Source organism: Antedon bifida, chromosome 10, assembly GCF_963402885.1.
Source record: "Antedon bifida chromosome 10, ecAntBifi1.1, whole genome shotgun sequence".
Classification (NCBI taxonomy): domain Eukaryota; kingdom Metazoa; phylum Echinodermata; class Crinoidea; order Comatulida; family Antedonidae; genus Antedon; species Antedon bifida.
The window spans coordinates 18355047-18365047 of record NC_136235.1 but is presented as its reverse complement, the minus strand read 5'-3'; positions in this window follow the sequence as shown (position 1 = coordinate 18365047).

Sequence of the window (10001 nt, the reverse complement as noted above, 5' to 3'; positions counted from 1 at the left end):
GAACAATACACGTAGACATTTGAACAATAAGTACTAATTGGCGAAGTTAGAAACTATTGACTTTGGTAAACGGTTGGGCCTGTCCTTCGTGATTCACGCTACCACTGAAGCATACAAAACCCGATCAACGAAGGGGGAGACATATATACCTTTAGTTATTATCAAATAAAGAAGTCTTCATAGATAATACTACTCTTTTCATGTGCTTTTGAACAACTGAATGCAGAATGACGTGTAGGATTAACCTCTTAAGTCAACCACTGATGCAGGTAAAGTATAACACAACAAAACTTTCAACCGTAACCCACCATGCCCTACAGCGTGATTCCCTAACAAATGTGTTTTTATTCACCATTTGTGAGTTCTTGCCTTTAGTGTTAAACCAAATAATAATTACTAGGTGCGAAGCCAGAGTTTAAACCATCTTTGAATAAAGTAATTGTATGGATAGATTAACAAATATATATTTACTGAGGTGGATTTGTTACAAATCTAGACAGGTAGATGGGCAGAGATTATAGGTGATACTGTGAGGTGCAGGGGTGATATTTCGATTTGTTAAATATGAACTAACTATAACGGGTTCAGAAGGCATATAGCATAAGTTATTCAACTTGATTCACGTTCAATATTGTACTATTTTTCCAAAAATCTAGTTTTTATGTTGATAACAAGTTACGTACATAATATAGGTCATAGGATGATGCTGTTTATAACTTGCAGGTATTACTGTCCTGCAGTTTCCAAAATTTCTTAGGCAATTATTTGAAGAAGTACTTACTGTATTTTGTAATAAAGCAAAAACAAATGGAAAAGAGGTTAATTTAGACGCTGAAGACATCGACTAATTACCAGTGATGAGGTAACAATGGAAACAGCCAATCCACACTTTCAATCTCAATTCATTAACTAATCATTTCGTTGAAACAAGCCAAGTGTAAAAAACACAAGACCGACCATTTTCATTTAAGATTCATCAAATCCAAGTTTCGGCTCTAGTTTTAATCACATTTTATATTATTTTACAAATGATAACTAAAGTAGATAAACACCTCTGTGAAACAATAATATCATGAATTGATTGAAAAAAAAACTTATTTACGTAAAAAACTCAATAAAAGAAACCATATGCTCATTGTCAGTTTTCTTCCAGATTTATTGACAATTTTATTCAAAAATTGAATACAAAACAGAAAAAATGAGCGCCAGATTAATTATGAATTCTTTAAACATGTAAACAAATTAAACACAAGTGTACAAAGTGACAGCCACGTAAATAAACACAAAAAAGCATTAACAATGTTGTCGTATAATCTTATATCTATCCATGGAGGAAATATATTTCCTCCATGATCTATCTATGTATATATATCTGAAGAAATTCAGTGATTTTCAATAAGACAGTTGTAGCATAACACACGTCGAGACTTTCTAATAACCCTACTTTATTTCCTTTTGGAAACTCATAATTACCGCAAACCTACTTTACTAAGAAATTTAAAATTTATTTTTCATCTTTCTTTGAAGATATCGTAGAATGAATTTATAATAAAGTAGTACAAGAAAACATACACAACATGTACAAATATTCTTGTAGCACATACATTTCTTTTATCAATTATTAGCATGTAGGCCTACAAATTTGTATAAATTCATTCAACATTTATTTAGAAACAGTTCAAGAAATAAAAGAAGCATACATTTACAATAACGTAAATGGTAACAATAAACAAGAACTATTTCAGGGATTGGAAAAAGAAGTACAAGAACTTGTCAAATGTATGTGTTTGAAACCAGGGCGGTGTATGTGGACATTGGCTCTTTCAGCTCCCACAAGTACAGGACAAAACAAGATCTTGGCCGCCGAATAGCTGATTTTTTTCATGCTTGCATATGCAAAGACTTACTGAAGTTTCATACACATCACCAAGAACGCTGATATATTTTTCTGGAACACGTTTTAACTTAAAATTCAAATGGACATAGATGAATGAGGAAGATATCGAACATTTTTATTGACTCGCATTGAGAAGAAGTGACTTATGCAGAATATTGGAAAGGTAAGAGATTAATTGCTTCTCGTTTGACCCAAAAACACCTTTACGTCAAGTAATACATATTAAGTTTTACAATAAAGATATTTATTAACCATTTTTGTAATATAAAAACATGAATAATTTAAAATAGTAGTACAGTATTTCAAATGTCAACGCCTTTGTTTGATTGGGGATTTTGTGTTATGTTTATTGTTGGTCGGTTTGTGTTCATTTGTAGATATGATACAGACTATTGATTTATGAATCAAATTAAAAGTTGTTTAAAATAGATCCTAAAGCTCGGTTCCCACTAGGACGCATCACAAGGACGTAAGCGCAACTTAAGTGATTTGACCAATCACAAGCGGTAGTGTATTCAAACTGTCAACTCGCTTGCGTTGTGTCTACGTACGTCCGTGCGTAAAGGAAACCTAAATAAGATCCTAAGCATCAAAGGATCAATTTCAATCTTTTCAATTTCTTCTTATAATTCTACTTATAATTACCGTAACATTTTCAATCTTTTGAGTTTGAATGAATGAATGATCTATGGCTTGACCTAGCTGCTAGTTGGGTCAAACTATAAAATAATGGTATGAGAGGCTTAAAGCGTAATCCCGACACGAAGAGACCAATTTAGACGCGTGCGTACAAATGCTGATAAATAAACTGATTTTAGTACGCGCGCGTAAATGTTGTGTTCACTCGTGGTTTCGATGATGAAACGTTTGATGCGGTTGAATGATTTTAGTAGATTTGTCTATGCAATCTAAACCTTTAATTCAGATCTGTACATCAAATTTTTTATGTTAGGCCTAATTTTCATCTTCTTCCAATTTTAGCAAACCGAATAAGCTTAGCGATTCTTCGCCGCCTACTCAAATGCGACATCAATAGGATAGGCCTACAAGTTTAAACGGCTAAATATTTGTGTTCGGACATTGCACTATTAATACTAAGCCGGCTCAAACCTCGATTTACCTTATGTCAAAGATAGACGTTTATTAATTCTTAGCCGATTGACAGTGAGATTTTATAGATTTGTCAGAAAACCGGAGTCTCATAAAGCCAGGGTTAAGCTTTTGTTAGGCCCTTCTAATTATACAATGAGCGTTGATCAGGGGTTTGATACCCTCGGAAACGGGTGAATACCTGCCTTGATCGATTGAGCTGGTCATCATGTGATGGCCTTGAATAAATCCCATTGAAGAAAAGACGGAGTTAAGTGAATGATACATTAAACCTACGGTTTTCATTTCTAAATTCTCTCGGATCGTTTTGTTTTCTTTACGATATAAATAGATTTTAGGTGGGTGGTGAACACACTATAGCAGATTACTCTATTACGTAAAGATTCGTGCAGAAGTATAGCAATATTTGGACGGATCGTTGTTTTCTGGTTCTTTCGTTAGAAATTTCAGTAGCCATGTTTCTGCTAAAATGACTCTACATGCATTAGTAAAAAGGTTCATCTGGATCTCTGTATAGAGTTCAAATAATTTTTCTTTTGGATGATCCAAAAGAAAAATTATTTGACTCTAGGCCTACAGGGCCGAAGTCCAACTGTTTCAGCAGGAAATAGTCTAATTTTACTTCTAAGTTCTATATACCTATATAGATTTTAGGCCTAGCCTAACTGTATTTTTCTGTATTCCTTAAAAATCTGGTTAGGTCTATATGTGCAAGATCAAAGTATATTTACGTTGTTTTTACGTAAATATATTATTATACTGACTTTCTTTCTCTTTCTGTATCACTATTCTTCAGTGACGTTGAGGGTCTTACCTTTCTTTGCATTAGATAATTTTCTCAAATCATCCTCTCAAACATTATTACTTTGATTAATTCAGTCACTATCAACTAACAATATCTATATTACTATTATTATCCGTCATGCATTGTTGTCATGTTAATCTAAACGAAGACGAATTGTTAATGGAATACAAAGTTTATATTTATTCCACACACGATTACAATTTAATCTCAGAATGGTTGTATCATCTTTTGATCCCGGTCTTTAGTTTTATTTTTTCAAATGACTTGAATTACATATTTATCATCTTATAAATGCACAATCCTGCAAAATAAAATCTATCATTATGTATTGTATTATTGTCAGCCTTAAAATGAATTATTACAATTTTTTTTTTCTTTAAAATGTGAAGATATACAAACAACGAAATGCACGTTCAGTCATACTAACAATATGCTTTTGTACGCGCGCGTTGAAACTACTGATAACAATAGAACGGCTTTTGTACGCGCGCGTTGAAACTGATAATATTAATGGAATGGCTTTTACACCACCTATGCGTTGTTGCATTATTGTTTGCCACCCAGTAAAAGTTTATTCATAAGGATCATAATGTTAGAAAATATAACGACATTTTTCGAACTCGTCTACAAAAAATTAAGTAGGCCTGGTGCTTGTGTGTGATTAAACTTCGATTAGTTCATTCTGTCAACTGTACATCACCAAGAGGCGGGGCGAGACCTCTGGAATCCGTTATTCCTCTCATGTGGTTGAAATCGGGACGTTGTGAAAAATACCGCTGACATTTAGCGCGACCCATTGTGACACGCATCAGTCAACAGGTAGTACGTGTGTGGCATCTACTGGGCGTATGTCGGAAGTAACTGCAAGGTATCCCAACCCTAGGCCTAGAGGTTATGACAGTTATTTAGAGGCGCATCTTTTTACACTTTAGAGGAAAAGTATGCCACATCAAATTAACGGTATCTATCGGCCAATGACATTGCAACATCGCTTTTAAATTATGAAAGATACTCTGCAAGCGCGTTCTTATAAACAAATATTTTAATAAATTAAAATATTTTATATAATTATTATTATTACAAACATTAATTTAATCAAAAAGTCAGTGTGATAATCTTGATTGATGCAGCGTATGTTTGAACAACAGTTACCAAATCTTGAAAGGCTTAAGTTTATGAAACGCCATTAGCGCCTTAACTAGCCTATTGAGCGTCATGTTTATATTCATTCTTTTAACATTGAACCTAAATATATTACTCTTTTAGAAATATCGAATTTGAAGCTAAAATAGAAATGAACACACCTTAACATAAATTAGAATACGAGGGGCTTTTTGACGTCATCGAATAATTATTTTAAAATAACAATTTGTGGCGTAACTGTCAGAACTGAGCTAACTCAATCATCAGAATATAGGCCTATCTAAGAATTGTTTATTGGTAGAAGAGAGGGGAGTGAAGTGGAGCCTAGCCACATCAAACTAATGTCATGGTCATCCATCGTGTCCAGCCAGCAGAGGATGTTCTGACCACCACGCCGAGGCGCCTGCTCTCGTCGGGTGATGATGGATGGCCGTTCGAACAGCTTACACACTATCAATATACCGTCAATAATACCTGTATATAATAAACGCCGTGCATTCAATCAATCAATTTTAAAATTATACGTAAATACATAATGAAAAATAAACATAGACGTTTAATATACCTGGTTGTCAATCCCATAATCACAGATTTATGCAAGAAGTATTTTGTAAATTATTCATATTCGTGATATTTATTTTTTTCAGTTAGTCATCAATTCGACGTGTGCCCTGCTAAATGCATGTATTTTATTTCGACCTATTACACAGATTTATTTTAGAGAATTGCTTTATGTATTTTATTAGTGTTTAATCTTGATTCGTATGTTAAGTAATGTGTTTTGAAAGACCGAAAAAAAAATGATATATATATAATAATGGTGTGAGGTCAGCAAAAGTACGCGAAATTGTTGGTACAAATTCCCGTGATTGCAGATTGTGTGGGTTTTCGTCGCGCTATTGCTGTTCAAGTTTTGACATTGTTACACAATAGGAAGGCGTGTCATAGATGGATAAATACAGATTATAATCTGTTTATCAACGGTGAACTCTCCAAAGTTAATACCATGTTTTTTATTTTATTTCTTTGATGTATTATTATTAACCCCGTTTTCCGTTTCAGTAGAACGCTCATCGATAAAACTTTTTGTTCACATTGAACAATAAAATAAATTTCAACGCAACGTTAAGCGAAATATTCTTTATAAAATGTGTATCTCTACTTTGTTGGCTAAAACAATATAAGCGTTTGATGGTATAGACGAGTTGACAAGCCGTGGGCATACAATGCGATCGCGTTTTCAGACGAGACTTTATACATAACGCATGGGTGCTTATGACCGCTATTGACACTTAACTTTTCAAAAGGAAAATCCTTCCTTTAAAACAAAATTATTGGCTCAGGTTGATTGTCTGCTTCTGATGATCTCATATCGCAACAATTCCACGTCGAGCTAGTCCTCACGACGAAAAACAAATAAATAAACAAATGCAGAAACGATACATTTTATTTGTATAAAAGATCAACGAAATAAATCTCGAATGATTGTATTAATCCAATTAACAAACTATGCCATAACACGATATGACAGAACGTGCACATAAAATGAGGACGTCAGCCCGAAAAGTGTATAATGTGCGCGTACACAGAAATCATGACGAGACGTACAATACGCGCATAAGAATGATGTATGCAAAGCGTAGAAACTGTGACTGATACAAACAAAATTTAATATTTGAAGTCTGTTTATTTTCTCTTGGTTTTTAATTATTTCCATGTGATAAAATAAATGAAATTGTTTAACTTCTGCATATAGATATCACTTGTTTTGTTTGTTTTTATTGATTTTCCACACAAAATGAATATGATAATTAAGTAACAATAAACATATATATAGGCCTATACAAGAAAGATGTGTGGCTGGTGGGCAAATAAGTTCAAAGAACTTAAATTATAATAATAAGCATTATTTGTTTATTAATTTTTATATTATTATTTTATCTACATTATAATAAATACCTTTTCCAATAGTTCCAATACCTGAAATATTATCCAATTTGAGTATTGGCTGTAATAGGGGCCTACTAAATTCATTAATTTCTTTACTATAATCGGTTTTTTTTTAAATTAAGTTTAATTTATTGCTCTGATGTAATTTATTTTTTGTAACTGTATTGTTAATGTTAGAACGCACCGTTTTATTATAAGCGTGTGCTGCTGATCCAAAAGCGTTGTTCGAATAAAGTTCGATGAATTGAAAGATTGTACAATAAGTGATAAGACATTAGAAAACTTTTCAGCCACTAGGAATAATCCGGCGCGATGATTGGTCAGATCACGTTTCAGTCGATTGACCAATCACAAAGTGTTTAAACTTTATAAACTTTTTCGTGTGGCGTAAATTAATATGTCGCAGTTAGGAGTAGACTCACCTATGGTTGCCATGCTTGGAGGGCAACAGGAAGTGAAATGTCCAAACTTAGCACAACATACAAAACCTTCCTAAGAAGAATGCTAGTGAATGGCTTTCAAAGAGTCTGCCCACCAAACCATGTAGACATATCCTCAGATGAAGAAACAGATGAAAACTATATAGACTGGCGTTACGTTATTGATAATGACGATCTCTACAAAATTACTGGCTGTCAACCGCTAGAAGAATATGTCTACAAGCAACAATTCAACTGGATCGGACATGTAATTAGAAAAGAAAATGAAGATCCTACAAAAATTCTTACTTTTCACACAACCCAAAGTAAACGAAGAGGTCGGAAGATACCATCAATACTTGATAGAGTTGTACAACAAAGTCAACTTACTAGATGCAACTTCATTAGAGCCTGCTTCAACAGAAATTTATAATTCCCAGCAATGTTTTAACTGTATATATGAACTGTTTATAAGTTGTTTTGTGACTGTGTAATTTGGTAGTAGTCACTCTCATACTGTAGGCCTACATTTAAAAGTAACACATCCAAATGCCAACTTTAAGTCAATGGCTACCAGATGTCTCTGTGAGACGGTTATTTGAACCAGTACCAGTACCAGCAAGCTGGTAATGCACCGATGTTGGAAATAAGTCGAATCACATACTCTCTTCATGTTTACAAAGTTATAATTTATAATTGGTGGTTTAGTATTTATTTTTTAACAAGTAACCGAAATACCAACATGAAAATGGTAACTATATTCGTGCACAAGTGTTATAGGCCTAAACCATGACACTCGTTTCAATCATAATTATACACAAAGATAAAACAGTCACGGAAACAATAATAAAAGGCAATACAACATTAGATAATACTAGGGAAGAGAGAAATTACAATAATAATTTGATTTTTCAAAATTACAAACAAAATAATAATTAATAATAATTTGTAATTTCATTCTTCCCTGATAATACATTATCAAGATTAGGTATTCTAATCCAGAATTAACAACAAAATCATACATTAAATTAAATTAATTAAACTATGGTCCGTATTAGTGTTACAAAACTGTAGACGGTGGTAAATTTATACAAAATGTGCAATACTTATGGTCGATTTAACGTCACGAAACGAAACTTTTATGAACACAAAACTATATACGGTATGCCATCCTTTCTAAAGCTCTGTCTACACTATCAAACACTATGTGACAAAAATATGTGATGTGCCTATATATGGACATGATGATGTCATATCACTACCATATTCGGCTATATCACTACCATATTTGGGCACACTAGTTTGACAGAGCTTAATTAACACGCTTTGATATTGAGTAGAAAGCCGAATAAATTGAGAAACTTAACGACTATGTCAATTGAAAGTGTGCAGTATCGTACGCTACGCTACTAATATAGGCCTAAACTTGCAACGTGGATTATTGAAAAAAGTACAAAGATTTAACCTTTCAAAGCCAGATTTCACGTCCGTACAGAACGCGACCTAAATATTATCAAACAATATGCAAATAGGTATTATGGGTTAATTTGCATACTGAGCTGTTGACTTAATAACTATGACATCGACTAAAAAGTGCAAACGGTACATAAGATGGAAGAAATTTAAATCAAGTATGACACGCTACTAGTCGCATCCTCTAATAAATAGACTTATTGGCCGCCGGCGCTAATCCTACGTTAATTCTCATTGTTATGTTTAGTATTCGACAGCTATCGCCGCGCTTTCATTATAATCGCCGTCGCGAGATATTAAACGTATTTCTTCGAGGCATGTTGAAACAAATAGAATATGATGTACCGTATATTGTACTGCAAAACACACTGGGGTAATTAATTTAATTAAACAAATGTGACAAGGACAACTATGAACACATTTCAATAATATTTATATTTTAGTTGCGTACCGGTATTTCCTATAAAAAAAAAACAAATCAAACTCTATAGTTCTCTACAATAAAAATTATTTATCGACTGACCCCAATCAATCGATTATAAGACTGAATTGATCAACTATTAATTGATCGACTGATCTATTAGTAAGGTGAGGTTGAAATGATCAATTACATGGGTGATCAATCACGTCTCTTATATCGATCACATAGATAATCGATCATTATGGGTGGTCGATTACTTGGGTAGTCAATCACATGGTGGTCAAACACAAGGGGTATTGATCACATGGATGATCGATCATTATGGGTGGTCGATCACATGGTGGTCAAACACAAGGGGTATTGATCACATGGATGATCGATCATTATGGGTGGTCGATCACATGGTGGTCAAACACAAGGGGTATTGATCACATGGATGATCGATCATTATGGGTGGTCGATCACATGGTGGTCAAACACAAGGGGTATTGATCACATGGATGATCGATCATTATGGGTGGTCGATCACATGGGTGGTCGATCACATGTGTGGTCAAACACAAGGGGTATTGATCATGGATGATCGATCATTATAGGTGGTCGATCACATGGGTGGTCGATCACATGGGTGGTCAATCACAAAGGGTATCGATCACATGGATGATGATCATTATAGGTGGTCGATTACATGGGTGGTCAATCACAAAGGTATCGATCACATGGATGATGATCATTATGGGTGGTCGATTACATGGGTGGTTAATCACAAAGGGTATCGATCAC